The 21,815-nt window shown below is 35.0% G+C and overlaps 1 non-coding gene across 1 annotated transcript; it reads left to right on the forward strand.

Moving 5' to 3' along the window:
- Window positions 1-8,700: 8,700 nt before the first annotated feature.
- On the forward strand, window positions 8,701-8,807 carry LOC128279816 (small nucleolar RNA R71). The gene has a single exon (XR_008270011.1). It is a non-coding gene; the product is annotated as a small nucleolar RNA R71 (small nucleolar RNA).
- The last annotated feature ends 13,008 nt before the right edge of the window (window positions 8,808-21,815 follow it).

Here is a 21,815-nt window from a genome sequence, read left to right on the forward strand (position 1 = left end):
TATCACAAAAACATAAGTGTCTCCCATCTTCTAAGTAATCACCTTTGATTCAAAATATCACAGAGTTTCACATCCTCACTGAAGATTCACTCAAATCACTCGAGGTGTTTAAGGACAAGAAATTTAGCACTTAATAGTCAATATGAAAAGTTATTACCATAGGCTTGCATGAAAATCAAATCTCCACCACTATATATTGAGATGATACATCAATTAAAAGGTCTTTAGAGGGTTGTAACGTGGCTTTGGTTAGGGGGTGTGGTTACAAGCTAAAAAAGAAGGTTAGAATCGATATTGAATTGAAAAATTACCTAACTAGAAAAATACTAAAACTTGATACATTACATTCCTAATTAGAAGATCCTAGAATTGAGCTTTTCTTCATGGGATATGGAATTAAATACTTAAGCTCAAAAACAAAAAGTTACTACTAATATGCATGTTTTTTTTTAAGAACAAGTCAAAATAACATAAAACTTTGCTGACTATCAAAAATGAAACATAGCTAAGTAATTTATTCAAATCAAATCTCGACAAAAATAGGGATCAAATGAGGGGATTTCAACAATAATGGGTTATGGGTTAATATTGAGGGTAAGTCAATGAATAGCTTGTTAGGCTCAATGGGGTTCACTAAGGGTTAATTATGAGGGTAGACTTTTATAGAGTAAGTGGGTTAAACCTAAGTGCCTTTATCATCTTGACATATCAAATCAAAGGTGTGGTCTTGACATGTATAATCAAGCAAGTTCTAAAATAACAATTCAATATTGACGCACTCATAGCAACAATAAAAGTGAGCATGAAGGAAATAATATATACTCTAAAGGCTCAAAATCTCACAAAAATTATGGCTTTTTGATGTCAAACCTGTTAATTTCAACTCAAGATAATACCTAAACTTGGGGAAACAACCTAAATAATTTTTAATTCTCAAAAATCAACTTTTCATGCTTGATTCCTTAATTCCTTAAAGTTTAAACAATCAATGCATAAATGCCTATGTTTTAATTCAAGACATATCAATAAAAATCACAAATTAATCAAAATTTATTCTAAAAATGATATGAGAAGATTATTTGAGAACAAGACAAATTTCAGGGATTTTTTCTGATGATGATATGAATAACCCCCCACACTTAAGATGTACATTGTCCTCAATGTACAAAGATAGATTTACTGAAAAATATAGAAATAAGAGAGGAAGAGAAGTGAAACTTCCTAAATTTGTGGATGAATTCCTTATAGTTATGGAGAATAATCGACCAAGGCAATGATGAGAGTGGAGGAGGATACTCCGGTGGTGGTAGAGGTTGGGTTATCAACACAACCACAGTGTCCAGCGAAGAGGTTATCGTGGTGGTAGGGCAGGACATAGCAGTCGTGGAGAACTTTTTTCAGTGGAGTTGTAAATTCCTAAGTAACAGTGAGCTTTGGAGCTCTTTATAACTACGATAAAATCACTAACTCTTTAGGAAATATAAAGAAACATAATTACCCGTAAAGAAATAGCCGAAAACATAAATTATCTAATATAAATTATAAAACCTAAAAATGAAATAGTATTAAAGGGAAGTAAAATAAAAAGTACTTTAAATATATAAATAAAGATAAAAGTAAAAATATAAATAATAAATAAAAAGTCTTTAAAAATCTTCATCGCCAAATGGTTCGCGAGGTGGGGATGGCGATGAGATGTGAAGGTGCTGACAAATCTGATGTAAGATAGCATTAATGTGATCAAAGCGCTGAAAACACTGCTGTTCGAATCGAGTGAGACGCTCAGAGATGTCAGAAAGTGAAGCCGCAACATGAACTGGACTATGAATAGGTGGTGGCTGAGAGGCTGGATCCTTGTAAGGTGGAGGGACATCATCAGTAATGTCCTCTGGGTCCTCTTGCTCGGCTGACTGGACTAGGCGATACTGGGGAGGATCAGATCCATGTCGTCGCTCGATCATCCTCATATGTAGCATACTCGAGATGCCCTGTGGGGACATCTGATCGATGAGGGTGAGGGAGGATGTTTATGCCGCTGTATTGAGAAGACCGAAATACCGCGCCAAGCGAGTCACATAAGGGCCGATGGATATGACTCCCTTTTGTGCCGCTCTGTCTGATGGCGAATGGCGAGGGCGATGAAATAGACAAGGTCGAAGACGTGTCCATGCACCATGCTCCATAAGAAATAGGCGTCATGAATGTCGACGACGTCGATACTCTCTCGTTGCCCTGTCAAGGTGTGGGCTAGGATGGCATGTAAATATCTCAGGGATGGGGCGAGAGCTGATGCCTTGGAGCGGTTGGGGTTAGAGGTGGCCGCGGTAGGGACTAAGGCATTCTAACATTTTGATGGAGAGTTGTGGATGTGGAGATGGAGGCTGTCGAAGTCTTCGTCATCCATGAATTCCTCCGTATATAGTCCCAGTGTGACTCCGAACTCAGGTACGCTCAACTAGCAGACTAAACTACCAATATGGAACTGGACCATTCTAGGATCATCAAACTCTATCATGATGACTTGAAGGTGGAAGGTTGAACAAAGTTTGAGTGTGAGCTCGAGGTACGTCGGCTCGATGATTTCAAAAAAAAGCCCCCACGGGTCAGTCATCAGGAGAGCCCGAACAGCGTCAGCCAGTTGGATCTACTCTAAAGCAGTCCAGTTGATGCAACAGCTCACACCTAGGTGTCAAGCCCGTAATATCTGAAAAAGTTTCTCATGTGGTCCCGGTGGAAATTGGAGGAATGGGTGCCTGATCTCGACAGTGGGACCCGATGAGGATGCTGCTCCTTTTCATTTCTTTAAGACGGGGATGACAGTCTTCTTGCCTTTTGGGTTCGTCATGGTATCTGCAATGAAAAGACGAAGTTATAAGAATAATCCCAAAGAATAGCATATAAAAGTATGCAGGCATGTTAAAACTAAACAAGAATACTTCATAGGGGTTACTGACTAAAGGGAAAATCTACTGAAAATAACTAAGTCTTAATAGATATATCAATTCATTATTAACATTAAGAATACAAGAATAGTGCTAACGAAATACCTAGTGCATATGGTAATGATAATATGGAATATGGCATGAAATCTATGGAAACACAATGATGAATGTATCATAATGCATTAACTAAAATGACAAGTTTCTAAATAAGAATAAAGAGAATAAGCATGATTATCATCAGAAACATTCAAATAAACAAGAAATAACAATAAATAACAAGAGAATAGAGAGAAAAGAATGGACAAACGCAATAGTACTTGGTGGAGGAGTGATGTAGTCGGCTACGGGCGTGGGCAATGAGGCTGTGTGGTGTGCAAGGGTGAGAAGAGGGGATAAAGGAGAGGGAGAGAGGAGAAAAATAGAAGAAAAAAGAGAAAGGAGTGGCCGGTCGGTGGTGGGAGAGGGGATTTTGGCTGCTAAGGTTAGGGTTTTTTTGAGGAAGGGGATGATGAATAGTGAGGAGTTTATATAGATACTGGGGAACATGGCCGTGAGGCACACTCGTGTGCCCTTATTTTAGCCCGTGTGTTTCATGATTTTCAAATTTGGGCTCGTTTGAAATTCGGCCCACGCCCGTGTTTTTTAGGCGTGTTGATGCACATGGCTGTGTCCCACAGTCGTGTTCTTCTTTGTTCACTTCTCCCACATCCGTGTATGTATGCGCATGCCCGTGTTGTTTTGACAGTCTCAACCACGGGTAGTGAGCATGGGTGTGTTGCACGCCCATGTTAATTTTTCAGTTTCAACCATGGTTTCTAGACACAGGCGTGTTGCACGCTCGTGTTGTTTTGACAGTTTCGTTCATGGCCATGTCGCACTGCCATGGCAATGTATCGAATCCCGTGTTGGGAAAAACTTTCACTCTGTTTTCACAGGCCGTATCTCACGGCCATGTCGCCGTCTGTGGTATGAGTACGGCCTAAGGCACGCCCGTGTGTCTAGCCGTGTAATTTTTGGAAATCCTGTGTTCAAGTACTCAGTTAGTGATTTAAATGTTAAAAACTAAAATTTAAAGAAGTTAACACCGTTAGTGCTCGGGTTGCCTCTCGAAGAGCGCTTATTTATAGTCTAAGCTCGACTTACCTCTCTGTTGTGTGGTCATGGTGGTGCAAGGAGTTTACACTCCTCATTCCTGCTATCAAACTCAAAATAAGGTTTTAGAAGGGTAGGATTTACCTTAAAGGTGCCGAATTTAGGATGAATTACCTCGACTGTCCCATATGGAAAAATGCTGAGTACCGTAAGAGGGATTGCTCCATTAGGTTTAGAAGTGACAATACGAGGGTCTACTACATTTAGTAGTACTTTGTCTCCAACCTTAAGTTGATTTGGTGAAACATTGAGCTCATTATGGCATGGTTTTTGTAACGGCCTAATTTTCAGTGGTGTCGGAAATGGTGATTTGAGATCACTAAATTCGACAAATAAGATTGAACAAGATAGTAATTTAATATTTATGAGTCAAGTAAGAATTTAGAAGAATTTGTGAAATGGTGAAATTAGTGAATTAAAAGAATTTATTAGGTCAAACGGGTCAAAAATGAGGTATCGAGACCTCAAAGTTGAAAATCGAGCTATAAATATTTTTATAAATATTTATGGAGTGTCATTGAGTTAGTATTAAAGTTTCGTTAGAAAATTTTAACGTTTGGATGGCTAATTAATTAAAAGGACTAAATTGAAAATAGCGCAAAATTTGTTAAATTGTGAGTAAATAGATTAAGTATTTAAAAAGATGGATTTAAAGAGCAATTAGACCCAAAGGTTAATGGCTGGACGGTTTGGGTATGAAATAAGCAAGAAAACAATGTGAACAAGGGGCAAAATTGGAAATAGCATAAAAGTTAATAGTTAAATAATGATGTAATTGAAAAATCTAGACATTTCTTCATATTTTCTCAGCTAAAACGCCATAGAAGGTCTGGAGAAAGCTTGTTTTCATATTTTACATCATGTGAGTTTAATTCTTACTTTTCTTGATAATTTTATGTTTTTATGACTTTTACAATTAGGTCCACTTGTAGAATTCATTAGTTTTTGATTTTATGGGTGAAATTGGAAGTTACCCTGGATGGATAAGGGAATTTTATGATGAATTATTATGAAATTTAAGTTATAATTTTATATTAAGGTGGTTTTATTAAGTGATTTTGATAGGAAATGATATTTAGGACCTAATTGTGAAAAAGTTGTGAATTGAAGGTTTCTGTTGAAATTAAGAATATAAAAGGTTTTGAAATAGTTTATAATGATAAAATAAAGTGTTAATTGAGAAAAATTAGTTCAATTGATGGGTGAATTAAGAAGGACTAAATTGTGAAAATTGTAAATTTTGGGGTAAAAGTGCAATTTCGAAATTTGAACAGCATAAATTGTGAAGTGAAATAGAATTGAAATGGATGCTAATGAAGGAATGATTTTATAATTATAGATCAAGAAAACGAACTGAATCGTGGAAAGGAGAAAATTCAAGAATAGTCCCTGAATTTCTACGACTTTTACAAATTAGTCCGTAAGTTCATATGGCAAAGTTCAATGTTTTGATATGAAAATATTATGATTGTTAAAGTATTTTATTGTTGATGAATACTATCAATTTGCATTAACTAATGAATAATGTGTAACTAAAAGTACAAATTAGTAGGAACAATGGATTTGAGTGCTTCTATTCTGTGACCCTGATGAGTTGATGAAACATATGTGACAAGTGTGCAGTTTAAGACCATAGCTGGGCTATGGCATCGGTGCAATGTGATAATGTGACTCAGATAAGACCATAGTGGGCTATGGCATCGGTATAATGTGATAATGTGATTCCATATAAGACCATGTGCAGGATATGGCTTCGGTATGATATGTGAACCATGTAAGACCATGGCAAGGCTATGGCTTCGTGTGTGATGCGTATCAATGTGAAAGTCCATGGTTTACTATGGCAATGTGATAATGAAGCACTCAATTCCTTATTGTTCCCTAATTTGACAATGAAGTAAATGAGAAATGGGCCTAAGGGAGTTAAATTGTGAGTTGCCATATGGAAATTATTCCAATGAGTTATTAATGAAATTGTGATTTGGAGGATGAAATAGTTAAACTAATAGATATATGATTGTGTACGATATTTGATATGATTTGTGTTTATATGCCTATGAGCTTACTAAGCTTCAATAAGCTTACTTGTGTGTGTTTAATATTTTTATGTAGATTGACTTGAAGTGAAGTGGGTAGATCGGATCAACACAACAGGGCACACTATTCAGATCAATTCGGTAGTTTTTTTTATGTTTAAAGATTTATATGGCATGTATAGAGTTTGAATGAATTGAAGTAAAGATGTTATAAACTAGTTAACAATATTTGTACTAAAACAGTTTTCGGTAAGTAGCAGTAGTTTGACTTTGAAAAATCACTAAAATAGTAGAAATGGAATTAAATAATGAATAAATTATGGAATCGAATCTTGATGAGTCTATTTTCATATGGAAGAAGCAAAACAGGTATATGAGCTATATTTTATGAGATGTTTAAATTTTTGTGAAACAGGGCCAGAGCGATTTCTGGATCCCCTGTTCTGACTTTGGAAATTCACCATAAATTTTACAAAGATAATTAGAAGTCATACTTTATATTTTCAGATTCCTTATTGAGTCTAGTTTTATTAGAGACAAACGGCATAGTCATTGAAGCTCTGTACAGAGAGATAACTGATTCGTAATACACAAAGGTCAGAGTAGTCAAACCCTGAAACAGGGGAGATTTTAAATAATAAACTGTACTAATTGGCTTGACCAAAAATTCTAGAAAAAAATTGGTAAGTAGATATATGAGTATAAATTCAGAGAAAATTTACGGATTTGGATTTCTAGTTTTATAACTCGAGATATGAATTATTTAGAAACTATGACACAGTTGGACAGCTTGTCTGAAAAGTATTATATAAATTATCTAAATTTGGTTAAGTGCTCAAATAAGTTTAGTAGTGCCTTGTGCTCGACTCCGGCAACGGTCTCGGGTAAGGGGCGTTACAGTTTTGGTCTATCGTGTGCTCTCGATTTGTGTCTGCCATTCATCTAGTTTCTCGATTTGTAGCCTTCGTTCTTCATAGATGAGTCATTTGTTGTTACTTGAATAAGGCTCATGTATGCTTTTCGAACGTGTTTCCTACAAAAAAGATTGCACCACATGATCAGTATTAGTAGAATTTCGAGTTTGAAGAGTGATTGTTTCATCACCCACACGAAGTGTGAGTTCACCTGTACCAATATCAATTATAGTTCTAGCAGTTGCTAATAAAGGCCTTCCTAAAATTAAAGGCACGTCACTATCCTCTTCTATGTCTAGAACAACAAAATCAATTGGGAATATAAATTTGTCAATTTTAACGAGTACATCTTCAATAATGCCCCTAGGAAATTTAATTGTTTTATCTGCTAACTAAATGCTCATCCTAGTTTGTTTAGGTTTCCCAAGACCTAGTTGTTTAAACATTTTATAGGGCATGACATTAATACTAGCCCCTAAATCAGCCAAAGCATTACTAACATCTAAGCTACCAATTAAACAAGGAATCGTAAAACTCCCTAGATCTTTCAATTTGTTGGATAGCTTATTCAGCAGAATGGCTGAGCAAACTGCATTCATCTCCACATGCGACGCCTCATCCAACTTCCACTTATTTGCTAAAAGCTCCTTTAAAAATCTAACTGCATTTGGCATCTGCGAAAGAGCTTCAATAAACGGTAAGTTAATATGTAATTTCTTTAATAATTTAAGGAATTTATCAGATTGTTCATCCGTGTGGTCTTTCCTTGTCGCACTAGGGTATGGTACCCGTAGTTTGTACTTTTTACTTACTGATTTTTGCTCACTGTAGACTACCTCATCTTTACCTTTACTTACCACAATTTCTTGCCTCGGTTCTGGTTCAGGTTCAACTAACCCTTCCTCCTCTTGAATGGTAATCGCATTGAGTTGTTCCCTTGGGTTAGATTCAGTGTTACTTGGCAGGCTACCTTGTGGTTGTTCAGAAATTAGTTTAGCGAGCTGTCCTATCTGAGTTTCAAGCCCTTGGATCGATGCTTGTTTATTCTTAAGTGCTATTTCGGTATTTTGAAAGCAAGTTTCTGACACTGAGATAAACTTTGTTAGCATCTCCTTAAGGTTCGGCTTCTTTTCCTGTTGGTAAGGTGGTTATTGAAAACCCGGAGGATGTTGTGGCTTCTGATTCCCTTGACCACCCCACGAGAAATTGGGATGGTTCCTCCAACTTGCATTATATGTGTTACTGTATGGGTTATTTTGAGGTCTAAAATTATTGTTACACATATATTGAATTTGTTCCTCCTCGGTGTTGGGGTTGAAGGGTTCATATTCTGTGTGCACTCCTCCTCTATTTGAATCGCACCTCATCACTAGATTTACCTTAGTAAGACCACACAAACTGTCAAATTTTTTGTTTAAAAGTTCTACCTGATTAGAGAGCATGGTGACCGAATCGAGGTTGAAAACACCGACTACTTTTGTCAACTTTATTCTCATGACTTGCCACTGATAGTTATTCAGTGACATCTCTTCCATAAATTCGTAAGCCTCCTCAGGTGTCTTATTATTGATAGTCCCACCAACAGCTGCATCAATCATCTGTCTAGTCAAAGGATTCAGGCCATCGTGAAAAGTTTGAACTTGTAGCTAGAGTGGTAATCCATGGTGAGGGCACCTTCTCAAAAGATCCTTGTATCTCTCCCATGCATCATAGAGTGTTTCGAGATCCATCTGCATAAAAGAAGAGATGTCATTCCTCAACTTAGCTGTTTTAGCCAGCGAAAAATATTTAAGTAAGAATTTTTCCGTCATTTATTCCCAAATAGTGATTGACCTTCATGGTAATGAGTTCAACCATTGAAAAGGGAAATAACCGAAGGCGAATGGCATCATCAGAAATGCCATTGATTTTAAATGTGTAACAAAACTCTAGAAAATTCGCCAAATGAGTATTTGGATCCTCATCTTGCAAACCATCAAACTGAACAAACTATTGTATCATTTAAATTATGTTAAGTTTTAGTTCAAAATTATTTGCAGCAACAGTAGGTCTAACTATTCTCGATTCAGTGCCTGTTAAAGTAGGTTTAGCATAATCATACATAGTACGCGGAGCAGGATTCTGATTTACTTGATCAGCAGCAATTGCAGGAGGCAGCAGATTTTCCTGATTTTCAGCCATCTCCTCGGTTGTGGAGAAAGTATCGTCTTCTTGCTCTTCCTCTGTGTATCTTAGGCTTCGTCTTATTTCTCTTCGGTTTCTGTGAGCTGTGCGATCGATCTAACTATCAAAAAGTAATGGTCCCGACGGGTTTCTTCTAAACTATAAAAACATTCCAGAAGGAAAAAGAAAATTTAGTAACAAAAATCAAAATAAAATTTAAATTGCAATAAAATAAATGGCTAAAGTAATAAAAAGTAAGTGTTCCTAATATATTAGTTCCCCGGCAACGGCGCCAAAAACTTGATTGATGTGAATCGTGATAAGTTTTATAATTTATGAATGTCCGTTCTTGAAAACTAATTATTATCACGACAAAGGCAAGCTCACCTTATCGAACAGTAGTATAGCTTATGGCAAGACTGGGATGTCGAACCCAAAGGAACTAAAAGTACTAGTATTAAATTTCTCTTTATTATCTAGCCTAAAAATAAAGGGGTTTGTTTTATCTAAACTAATTACTAACTAAGAATGCACAGAAAGTAAATTGAGGAAATATCTTGTGGGAAAACTGAATGATTTGGACAATACCCAAGGGAAAAATCCACCTAGACTTCACTTGTTATTGACTCTGAATTAGACGATTTATTCATTTGACTTGATCTGTAGAAATTCCTAATTTATATTATTATCTCTCTCGAGACTAATAACGCCTAACCCTAGGTTGATTAATTGAAATCTCTTTCTAATTAAAACCCCTAGTGTTGCATTAACTCGATCTATGGATTCCTTTATTAGGTTTCACCCTAATCTGATAAAATTATGTCACCCTATGTCTAGGCGTGCAATCAAATCCGCTCAATTATGCTAGATCTACTCTTAGACAGGGACTTTTGCTCCTCTAAATAAGCACATCAATACTTGAATCAATATTTTGAAATATTAAAACAAGAGTTAAGAACAAACCAAATATTTATCATATAATTCAGAAAATAATAACAAGATCCATCTTAGGTTTCATTCCCCTTAGGTATTTAGGGGGTTTAGTTCATAAGTGTGAAGGAAAACATCTCAAAAGAATAATGATAACAAAACATAAAGAAAACCCAAAAACTCTTGAAGGGAATTGAAGGGAGATCTTTAGTCTTGAAGGAGAATGCGGCTTCTGAGATAGATCAATCGACTTTCTTCGAGTAATTCTTTGCTTCCTACCCTCTGTGTGTCTCTTAGGTACCTCTTGGAGTGTTTATATAGGCTTTTGAATGCTTCAAAAATCTCAAGAGTGACCTTTTCTGAATAGGACTAGACTTGGGCTCGACAGGGACACGCCCGTGTGCAAGTGCTTCAACCCGTGTTCGAGTTTGTTGAATAGACACGGGCGTGTGGTTTACTCGTGTAAGGAAGTCTAGGCCGTGTTAGAGTCTGCTAAAACTACACGGGCATGTGAACTACCCGTGTGAGGAAGTCCAGGCCGTGCTGATTTCCCACATTGACCCATTTTCTCCGTTTTTGGCCCGTTTCTCGCTCTTCTTACTCTCCTATGCTCACCTAAGTATAAAACATGAAATTAAAGGATTAGGAGTATCGAATTCACCAAATCTAAAGATAATTCATCCAAAAATATGCTAAGCATGGGATAAAAATATGTATAAATTATGGTTTATCAGTATACAGATAATTATAATGGAAACTGATGTTGAAGTTGGAAAAATAAAACGTTAATCAAAATTGATTGATATAACACCAACGTTGTCATGTTTAAGATAAAGGGAAAAAAATGAAACCTTATTTGAATTTGTATAAATTCACTTAACAATTTTCATTAATCAAAACTGATGGTTAGATGGAGTTGCTTGCAGGATAAAACATTATGGTGCCCTTCGTTGACTTCTGGGTTGTTCGTGACGGTTTATTAGGAGTTTAATGTTTTCCTCCCCTGAACCTGCATTCTTATTATCCATTGACGAACCTTAGGGTGTATCAAAGTAACCCAAAAAATTGATGTCCTAAAGGTTTTGACAGGTAGGTGTGAAGTACTAGAATGCAGAGCTAAACATATCATCCATCATTGATGACCCCAATTGTTGATAATGAGAACTGGAACCGAACATCTACGTATGATATGAGTAGCCTTAGAGCTCTGACGCAAAACTGTCACTACGCAACTCCAGATGGTAAGAACTAGTCTGGATATTGATGTACCCAAAAACTCATACACAAGTTGCGATTATGTTTGTGTATGAACCGAATACTCATTATCCTTTACATTTTCTTCGACAGCTATAGGTTTAGGCCCGAGAGCAAGAGGAGAGTGTTTTCAGTGAGGATAGGAGCGACTCGGTACACTTTGTTGATGTCCTCGTCAGTGTATGTGTCCAGGAACTATCATCAACCACCAATTAAATACGACAACCTATTTTCCATATACCATTGTTAGTAATGGACCGAGGGTGTGAAATCCCCCACACAAGAGTTTATTTGAGGCCTCCTATCCAACCAAGTATTCCATATTATAATCCATTATCGATTCTCCAATTTTCAATTCTTTACATCTTTTCCCCTCTTATTAATGCCGTGGACATTGTCAAAGTTAATTAGAACATCTAGAATATCTTGCTTACACCTGAATTGTCGCAGAACCCGGTCTCTGTTGTACCATTCAACGATTGAAAATTTTAGGGTTAGTGTTTTAATGCACCACACATATGAATGGTGGTAAGTCGACTGGGCAATTACACTCGCAACATATTACATCCATAAGAACTGCACAATTAATATCATGATTATAATGACATGAATAAAATAACATAACTAAAATAATAAATGACATAAATGTAATTTTATTTTGAAAAAATTTTACCACATCTCCAGTACATGCTTCAATCATTTGTCTATACACAACAAGGGTTTTTGACTTCCCAATCCCCGAACAATTACACCATCTAAAAGAAAACAAAATTGATAGATAACATTTTCATGAAAAACAATTTTTAATCAATGTTTTAATTTTTTTTCACCTATTTACAAGTGAGAAATCATATTTTTAGTGACTCAATATTGCCAAAAATGTCATTTTACCTTTATCTTGTGTATCGTGCTTTGTCGCCTGACAAAGCTCACAGTTCAACATTGCTAATACTGTTGAACTCCAACTATACGAACGGACAACTGGAAAAATCAGCCAACATAGACAAGTACATCATGTGGACTTTATTATTACATGAGTCTAACGTGAGTACTCCCTATCAACTCCATTATATACACCCAAATAGTGCACATCTTCCCACACTTAGAGACAATACTCAGTAAAGTTTTGAAATTTTGATTGAGTTAAGAAAATTTTAAATTGGTAAATTTAGCAACACCATCACCTGATGATCATCCAAGTAACTGATAGCAAAATGACGCAGGTTTGATCACCTTACTTGAACCCGTGGTTGTAGCATAGTAAACTGGGAGCCCAAGTTGCAATGCAACATATTTTAAGGAAATGGTGCACTCCCCACATAACAAATAAAATGTGTGGGTTTTTAAGCGCCACCTCTCAACCAAGGCCGATATCAAGTCAGCCTTAAGCTCAAACGTCCTAATCAATGCCACTATTTCAAATCTTGCGGCATCCAAATATGGGAAAATACATTCGTCTAGTAGGTAGCTCAGACCATGGACACACACTCTCAAGATGTAGTACTCACCCTAGCCATAACAAATTACCATATTAGTTAAATATGTCAATTAAAAAAACAATGACTTGCAAATTTATAAAATACTCGTGAATAGAAAATAGCAATTTTTTTTATCGACACATTAATCATCATGACAGTATAATTGGTTGCTTTAATCAATAAACTCATTTCAATATCTGCACAAAAAAATTGAATAAAAATGTAACAGCCCACCCCACATAGACTGTATCGATATGTTGTTTGGCACATAGTTGAAAAAGCCAGGGTAGAAAAAGGATGAGGTTGGTAAATTCTCTGTTAAGTGTCTGGGTGGCGAATTGCATGGGTTTGATAGTACGCCTATTTTGCTAAATGTCTCGCTGGAATTTGCCATTTGGTGGACTCTTTTGGGAGACAATTAACTAACCCTAGATACTTTAGGGTGAACTTATTAGTTCGCGAATCGATAGTTTTGTTTTCTGTACTTTAGTGTGAAAACATGACTTGGTGAGTATCGTTAGAGTTTAGTTGAGACCTAGTTAGATTGAACTAGAGTACTGTAGATGACAGTTTGATATGTTTAGGTAGCTAAATAATTTGTTTAGTTGACTTATTTTAGTGTGCAAGCAACGTTTTACTGCTCACTAAGCTGATTAGTGGTAGTAGTTACGTTTGGTAGATAATTAGGTTTTAAAATTTTAGACAAGTCTTTTCTCGGGTTTCAAAGGTTATAGTGGGATTTTCTGACCCTCCCACTAAGCTTTGTCCCCGCTATTCGTGCTATATATGGATGCCGATAGTCAACATGTTTCACCTTTGTTTTTTCTCTACATCTTTTTCTGAGTCTCTGGAAATTTTTAAGTTATCTTCATCAGAGAAGACAAAAATGGTTCCAGTAGTTAGTCAAAACACCATTTTTAAGTACCAACTTACCAGTAATTTTTGGAAAGCCCTTAGGTTGTTGTCGAAGGGATTTATGTTTTTGCATTAGTGTATGTATGATTAAATTAGATAAACGGTCTGATAGTTATAATTGTTTCTTATTTAGCTCAAGAAGCTAGTGAAGGTCTGTGCAATCGAAGCAAAAGACAAGTAGAGTAGATTCTATTCTAAAGTTTGTTTGTGAGTTCCTTCTTACTTCCTTTGGGTTATGATACTTCCATGATATGTAAGTTGTGTACAGTAAGTTGTCTCTACTATAAATGAGTCATTGTGCTGTGTTTGGACGCATGTGTAATAAACCAACGTTGTATGTGTGAGTATGGTCATTTTCAAGGTAAGAACACCCTCTTTGTTGCACGAACCCAGTACCAGAAAAATTGTGATATGTGAAAATATAGAATAGAAACCTGTTTGTAATGCCTCGAGTAAAGAAATTATATTGCAAATTAGACCAATAGACCATGGCTCAGCCTTGCGATAGAATACGTGTTCAACTTAACAAGGATGATATGAATATGAATATAACTGAATTGTGATTCTGAATTCTAAATTATGGGTCCGAGGCTGGCATAAGGAAGAGTCATTTGTAAACTTGCATAATTGTGAGAGTTGCGCATGTAACGACCCAATAGTCATGGGTGTCAAAAAGTGCATTTTCGGGACTCCGTTCCCGTAAATTAGACTCGTAAATATTTATAAAAATATTTACGAAGCTAGTTGTGTGGTTAATTAGGTTTCAGTTAAGTGAAATTACTTGAATTAAAAGTAATTAGGTATAAATCGGGTGAAAGTTGAATTATAGATTAAAGAATAATTAAAAGGACTAAAGAGGCAATTATACCATTGTCTCTTTAGTAGGATGGTATTAGGTAAGATATTTGTAAATTTATTTTATATATATATATTATAATATGAAATCTTAAGTATTAAGTATATATATTATATAATTGTAATAAAAAAATAAGTAACAAAAGAAATAAAGAAAAAGAAGGCCAAATCAAAATTAAGAAAGAAAAAGAAAGAAAAAAAGAAAGAATAGAAGAAAGAATAGGTGCACTGTAACAGTCCGGTTTAGACCCTAGACAGAATAGTGGTTTTGGAACCATAAATCTGAGTCAGAAAAATATTTAATATCATTTTCCGTGCTTATGATATGTGAATTAGCATATGTGAAAGTTTTGTATGAAAATTTAATCATTTGTGTGCTCAATTTGATAAAAGGACCTAATCGCGAAAAGCATAAAAGTTGCCTGCTGTTTGTTCAAGTGCCTATTTGAGGTGTCTCTTTAAATATGAGGTCCTTATGTGGTTATTTAACCATGGCATGCATTAAATGACTTAAATGGGCATTAGATAATGGTTTATTAATGATATGATGCAATGGCAAAATGGTAAACTAGTTATAAATGATATATTAAATAAAAGAAAAGCTTAAATTAGTTCATTTTAAGTCTTCTTCCACCTAAAATAAGAGAATAAGAACACCATTTCTATGGTTCAAGCATTTGGCATTCACAATACTTGATTAAGGTATGGTTTTGACTCAGTTTTTGATAATTTTTACATTTTTGTGATCATTGCTTAGTGTTCTATCAAGCCCATGCCTAAATTTATGATTTTGATGATGATTTTGAATTATTCCATTGATGAAATTGTGAGCTTTGTGAAGTTAGTTGATAGAAATTGAAAGATATGTGTTAGGTTGATATATTTTATATTTGAATTTTTGATGAATTTGAGTAATTTGGACTAAATTATGAAATTTGTAAATTGAGGGACTAAAATGTGAAATAAATGAAATATGTGGACTTGTATGAGTGCTATGAATATTCGGCTAAGCATAAGTATATGCAAATTTTGTGTATTTTGTAATTTTTGTGATTAGGGACTAAATTGTTAAAATATGAAAATATAAGGGCTAATTTTTAAAATGCCCTAAATGTGTGTTTGTGGATTGATTTGAATGATTTTGTGAATAAAAGAGTTAAATTTGAATTTATATAGATCAAGAATTAAAAAAAAAAAATTAGATCGGGGAAAGTCGAAAATTGTCGAGTAGCTGATTCCATCTATCCGAATCCGTACGAGGTAAGTCTATATACAAATAAATGTGTTTGTAATGGTTTACTTATGTTTAAATGCTATTGAACAATGATAAATGGCTTATTGAATTGAATCTGAGATATCCGAGAAAGTATCGACAAAGTTCTGACGTCCGAAAAGCTTCGTACGAACCATAGGAATATTTAGGATACATCTGTCATGACATAGGATCCGATATGTGTTATCGTGTAAGACCACGTCTGGGACGTTGGCATCAACTTATGATTTATGTGTAAGACCATGTCTAGGACGTTGGCATCATATTTGATTTCGTGTAAGACCATGTCTGGGACAGTGGCATCGATATTTGATTACATGTAAAACCACATCTGGGACGTTGGCATTGTACGAGCTTCTAAGTTATCCACGTATCCTTATGATTCCGAACAGTTCAACGACATTCTGAGAAACGAATGATTATATGTGATGTATATCCGATTCAGGTACGTTCGAAATGTATACTATGTTGAAAATAAACGGTAAGTATATGTACAAGTGATGATATATGTTATAAATATGAGAAAGTATGCTATATGTGTAAATGAATTGGGAATATGCTAAATTTATATGAACTATATGGTTTGAGATGGTATTTGGCCATGGAGTGTATTTAATTTAATGATGCTTCCATGTTTTGAATGTTAAGTTTATTTGTATATGGCTTACTAAGCTTTTGAAAGCTTACTCTGTGTGTTTTTCAACTGTTTTATAGATATCGAAACTACTGAGAGCTCGGGGATTGTCGAGGATCATCACCACACTATCAAACTCTATTTTGGTACATTTTGTAAGTGTAAATATTGAAGTATGGCATGCATAGGCTAGAGATAGTTGAATATGTTTTGTGAAGTGTATAATTATGGTTGAACTTATGGTTTGATTTTGGAATATGATATATGATGCAAAATATACTTATTTGATGTGTATATGAATGACCAAATGAAATGGTCAATTTTGGTAAGTTTTGGTATGTGCATATTTGAGAAATTGGTAAGTTTATAACATGTGATTGAATGAAGTAAAATAAGTTCATGAAACAAATGTTTAAATATGATTTTGTCTTATGTTTTGGCATAATTTGGTATGGCTATTAGGCATGAAATTGGTTGATAATGTTATGGCTTAATTGGTTTATGATTTGGTTATGAAATGGTTGAGAATTTGGTATAAAATGTTGTAATTTTGATGCTTGTAGGGAGGACCCTTAATGGGTGGCATTTTGGCCTTATAAATGGCCTATTTTTTTGCCCACATGGGCAGAGACACGGGTATGTGTCTCAGCCATGTTGCTCGAGGGCCATTTCGAAATGAGCCTGGGCAGATCACAAGGTCGTGCACACCGGCGTGTGCTAGGCCGTGTGGCCAAGTCAGTTTCTAACACGGCCTAGACACACAGCCGTGTGACCCAAGTCAGTAGCCTCCCTAATTTTCACACGGCCTGACACACAGGCGTGTCTTGTGGCCGTGTGGACAAGTCAGTATGTAGGCCCTATTTTGACACGACCTAGACACACGGGAGTGTCTAAAGCCGTGTAAGGCACACAGTCTGTTCACACGGGCATGTGACTTGTACAACTTTGAAAATTGTTTAAATTTTGAAAACTTTTGTATGAACTCGGTTCAGTCCCGACCCCTTTCTAAAGCATGTTTAAGGTCTTGTTGACCTATGTAAGGGACTCTGTAATGATGTATGATTATGTGTGAATGATGTTTGTGAATTATTTATGAAATGTTCCGATTTGTTAGGTAACGCCTTTAACCCTAGTCCGGTGACGGATACGGGTTAGGGGTGTTACACGCACGGCCTTGGGGGCTTTAAAGTTTCCAAGTTCAATTAGTTAGTCAATTTAGTCCCATTTTCTTGTAATTTGTATGTTTTTGAAACCTTGGGGTTAAGTATTGCCCGACCCATATCGAAATTTTAGCAATTATTAACTTTTTAAGTGTTATTGATGACGTCACGAACTAACTAAAATACGAAAATGGCAAGCGCACCTATCAAATGGTAGTATAGCTATAGTGAGTCGAGAATATCGTATCCACAAGGACTAAAAGTACTAGTAGTTACTATTTTTTTTATTATTTAGCCGAATAAATTGAAGGATTTGTTTTAAAATCTAATTTTAACTAAACTAATTACAAAATGACAGAGAGCGAATTGGGAAAATAATCGAAAAAAAACTTATGAGAGAGACAATACCCAAGAAAGAATCCACCTAAACTTCACTTATTATTCTACATTTGAATTAAACGATTTATTCATTTTACTTAATCCGTAGAAATCCCTAAATTATATTAATATCTCTTTCGAGAATAAAAAAAAACTAACTCTAGGTTGATTAATTAAAATCTCTTTCTAATTAAAACCCTTATCGTTACATTAACTCGATTTATGGATTCTCCTATTAGATTTGACTCTAATTCGATAGATTTATATCGTCCTATTTCTAGGATTGCATGCAACTCCACTCAATTATGCCAGATCTACTCTTAAACAGGGACTTTTGCTCCACTAAATAAGCACATCAATCATGAATTAATATCCTGAAAACATTAAACATGAAGGTAAGTAAACATAATTGAGATCAAGAACAAATATTTATCATGTAATTCAGAAAAATCAAATAATAAGATTTGTCATAGGCTTCATCTTCCCTAGGTATTTAGGGAATTTAGTTCATACTTGGAAAGGAAAACATCTCAAAAATAGGAAAACAACAAAACATAAAGAAACCCAAAAACTTCTAAAGAAATTGAATGGAGATATTCAGTCTTGAAGGAGATCCTGCTTCTAAGTTGAGTCCGTCGACGTTCTTCGAGTAATTTCTGCGTTCTACTCTGCGTACCCCTTTAGCTCCTCTTCTAGTGTGTATTTATAGACTTTAGAATGCTCAGAAACCCTAAAAATTGAGTTTTTCCATGTAACAGGGAAGCAGGGTACGTAATCGACACAGACTGGCACATGGGCGTGTGGTCAGCCCATATGGAAATGCCCAGGCCGTGTAGATCCTAGAAACAGCTCTTTTTGCCCGATTTTAGCTCGTTTTTTACTCTTTTCGCCCCCTATGCTCACCTAAGTATAGAAACATGAATTTAAAAGATTAGGAGCATCAAGTTCACTAATTCATATGATAAATCATCCAAGTAATTACCTTTAATTCAAAATCGACAAGATTTTACATCCTCACTAAAGATTCACTCAAATCACTAAAAGTATTTAAGGTTTAAAAATTAAGCACTCAATAGTCAATTATGAAAAGTCATTACCATAGGCTTGTATGACAATCAAATCTCCACCACTATAAAATGATATGATACACAAATCAAAAGGTCTTTAAAGGGTTGTAACGGGGCTTGGGTTAAAGGTGTGGATAAAGGCTAAAAAAGAAGATTAGAATCGAGATTGAATTGATAAATTCCCTAACTAGAAAAATAAACTAATACTGAATAATTACATCAATCGAAATTATTAAAGAATAACGCGAGCTTCTTCTCAGAATATAAAATTAACTACTTAAGCTCAAAAACATAGAACTAGTAATAATCAACATAAATTTATTTTTTTTCATTTTTTTTTTCATTTTTTTTTGAGAACAATGGATAATAAGAGGAAATTTAACAACTGAAACAAAATAACATAATTAAGCAACTAATCAAATCAAATCTCGACAAAAAGGGAGTTAATAAAATGGGAAACAATTCTCAATGAATCAAAAATGAGTTATGGGTTAATATTAATGGGTAAATCAAGAAATGGCTTGTTAAGCTTAAAGAGGGTTTATTAAGGGTTAATCATAAAGGTAGGCTTATGGGATAAGTGGGTTAAAACCTAGATGCCTATATCATCTCACTATATCAAATCAAAGGTGTGGTCTCGACATGTATAATCGAAGCAAGTTCTAGAATAACCAATCAATATTGACACACTCATAACCAATAATAGAGTTAACAAGAAAAGTGTATGCTCTAAAGGCTTAAAATCTCACAAAAATTATGGTTTTTGATGTTAATCTTGCAAATCTCAAACTTCAAGGTAATACTTCAATTTAGGGAAACAACCTAAAATTTTTAATTCTGAAAATAGACTTATCATGCTTGATTCTCTAGTGTCTTAAAGTTCAAATAATCAATTCACAATTATCTATGAATTTAATCTAAAACACATCAATGATAATCATAAATCAATAAGAATTAATAGTAATGTGAGAAAATTACTTAAACTCAAGACATAATTCAGGGATTTTCTAATAATTCTATAGATAACCTTCCTACACTTAAGATGTACATTGTCCTAAATGTACAAACATATATAATTACAATATAAACAGAATATCATAAGAAAAGGAGAAAACTGAAACTACCCTGTATATTGGATGAAATCTTCAGAATAGTGAAATGCGAAATTGCAGTCAAATCTAAATGTAACTTATGATTCCGAGCAAACTAACAAGAAAATAAACACAAATAATAAGGAAGATTAAGGGTTATAACTCGATTAGAAACAACCATAAATATTTCAAAAGATAATAATGAAAATAAGTTGAAGAAAATAAAAATAAAACAACTAAAACAAAATTTAAAAGAAAGATAAATATTAATAATAATAATAATAATAATAATAATAATAATAATAATAATAATAATAATAAACTCAAGGATATCAATAAACTTAAAGATAATTGTAATGATAATAGTAAAAATGAAAAAATAAAATAGAAATAGTAAAATAAAAATAATAAAAATATAAAAAATTAAAATATAAGAATAAGAATAAGAATAATAAATTAATTAATTAGTAAAATAAAAAATAATATAACAATTAATAATAAATAAAATAAAATAAAGTTGAGGTAATTAACCCAGTTTTCACATGGTCATGGACATGCCAGTGTGTCCAGGCCGTGTGGATCACACGGCCATGTGCCAGGCCATGTGTGTTTTCCTTCGCTTCTCCCACGCCCATATGAGATCCCACATGCCAGTGTGGCTAGGCTGTGTGGATCACAGGGCCGTGTGCCTTACCCATGTAACTCTCTAACTTTGAAAAAATATTAGCTCCAGGTTTCACACGGGCACGGGCTAGGACACGCCCATGTGTCCAGGCCTTGTCGGTCACATGGCCATGTCGCTAGGTCGTGTGTGTTTTCCTTCACTTCTCCCACGCCCATGTGAGATCCCACACGCCCATGTGGCCAGGCCGTGTGCTCCAAACACCCATGTAACCAGGCCGTATGGGTCAAAAACACACATTTTTTTTAGATTTTAAAAATTAATTAATTTTAAAAATTCACAATGTTAACACTCGGGTTGCCTCCCGAGAAGTACTTATTTAAAGTCTAAGCTCGACTAACCTCGTATTCGCACGGTTACGGTGGTTCACGGAGTCGAAACTCCTCTTTCTCACTGTCAATTCTATTATCAACATAAGGTTTTAGTCGAGTAATATTTACCTTAAAAGTGCCAAATTTAGAATGATTTACCTCGACTGTATCGTATGGGAAAATATTCAGTACAGTAAAAGGAGTTGCTCCATTTGAATTAAGCTCTGAAGTGGCGATTCGAGGGTCCGTTTTATCCAATAATACCTGATCGCCAATTTTAAATTGGTTCGTCCCATCCTTAAGCTTGTCATGGAGTCGCTTTGGTTCATCGTGTATTCTAGGTTCTCCCTGACATGTGTCTGCCATTCATCTAGTTCATCGATTTGTGTCATGTAAACTAGACTGCGGCTCTGTCACGTTTTTTCGAGGTGTTTTCTGCAAAGAATGTTGAGCTACAAGGTTATTAACATTAGTAGAACTCGAAATATCATCTCGATCATTAGATATCCTAATAAAATCACGAGCTTGGAGTTTAATCGTGTCATCACCTACACGAAGTATTAACTCACCTGTACCAACA

The sequence above is a fragment of the Gossypium arboreum genome, chromosome 8, assembly GCF_025698485.1.
Source record: "Gossypium arboreum isolate Shixiya-1 chromosome 8, ASM2569848v2, whole genome shotgun sequence".
NCBI classification, from domain to species: Eukaryota; Viridiplantae; Streptophyta; class Magnoliopsida; order Malvales; family Malvaceae; genus Gossypium; species Gossypium arboreum.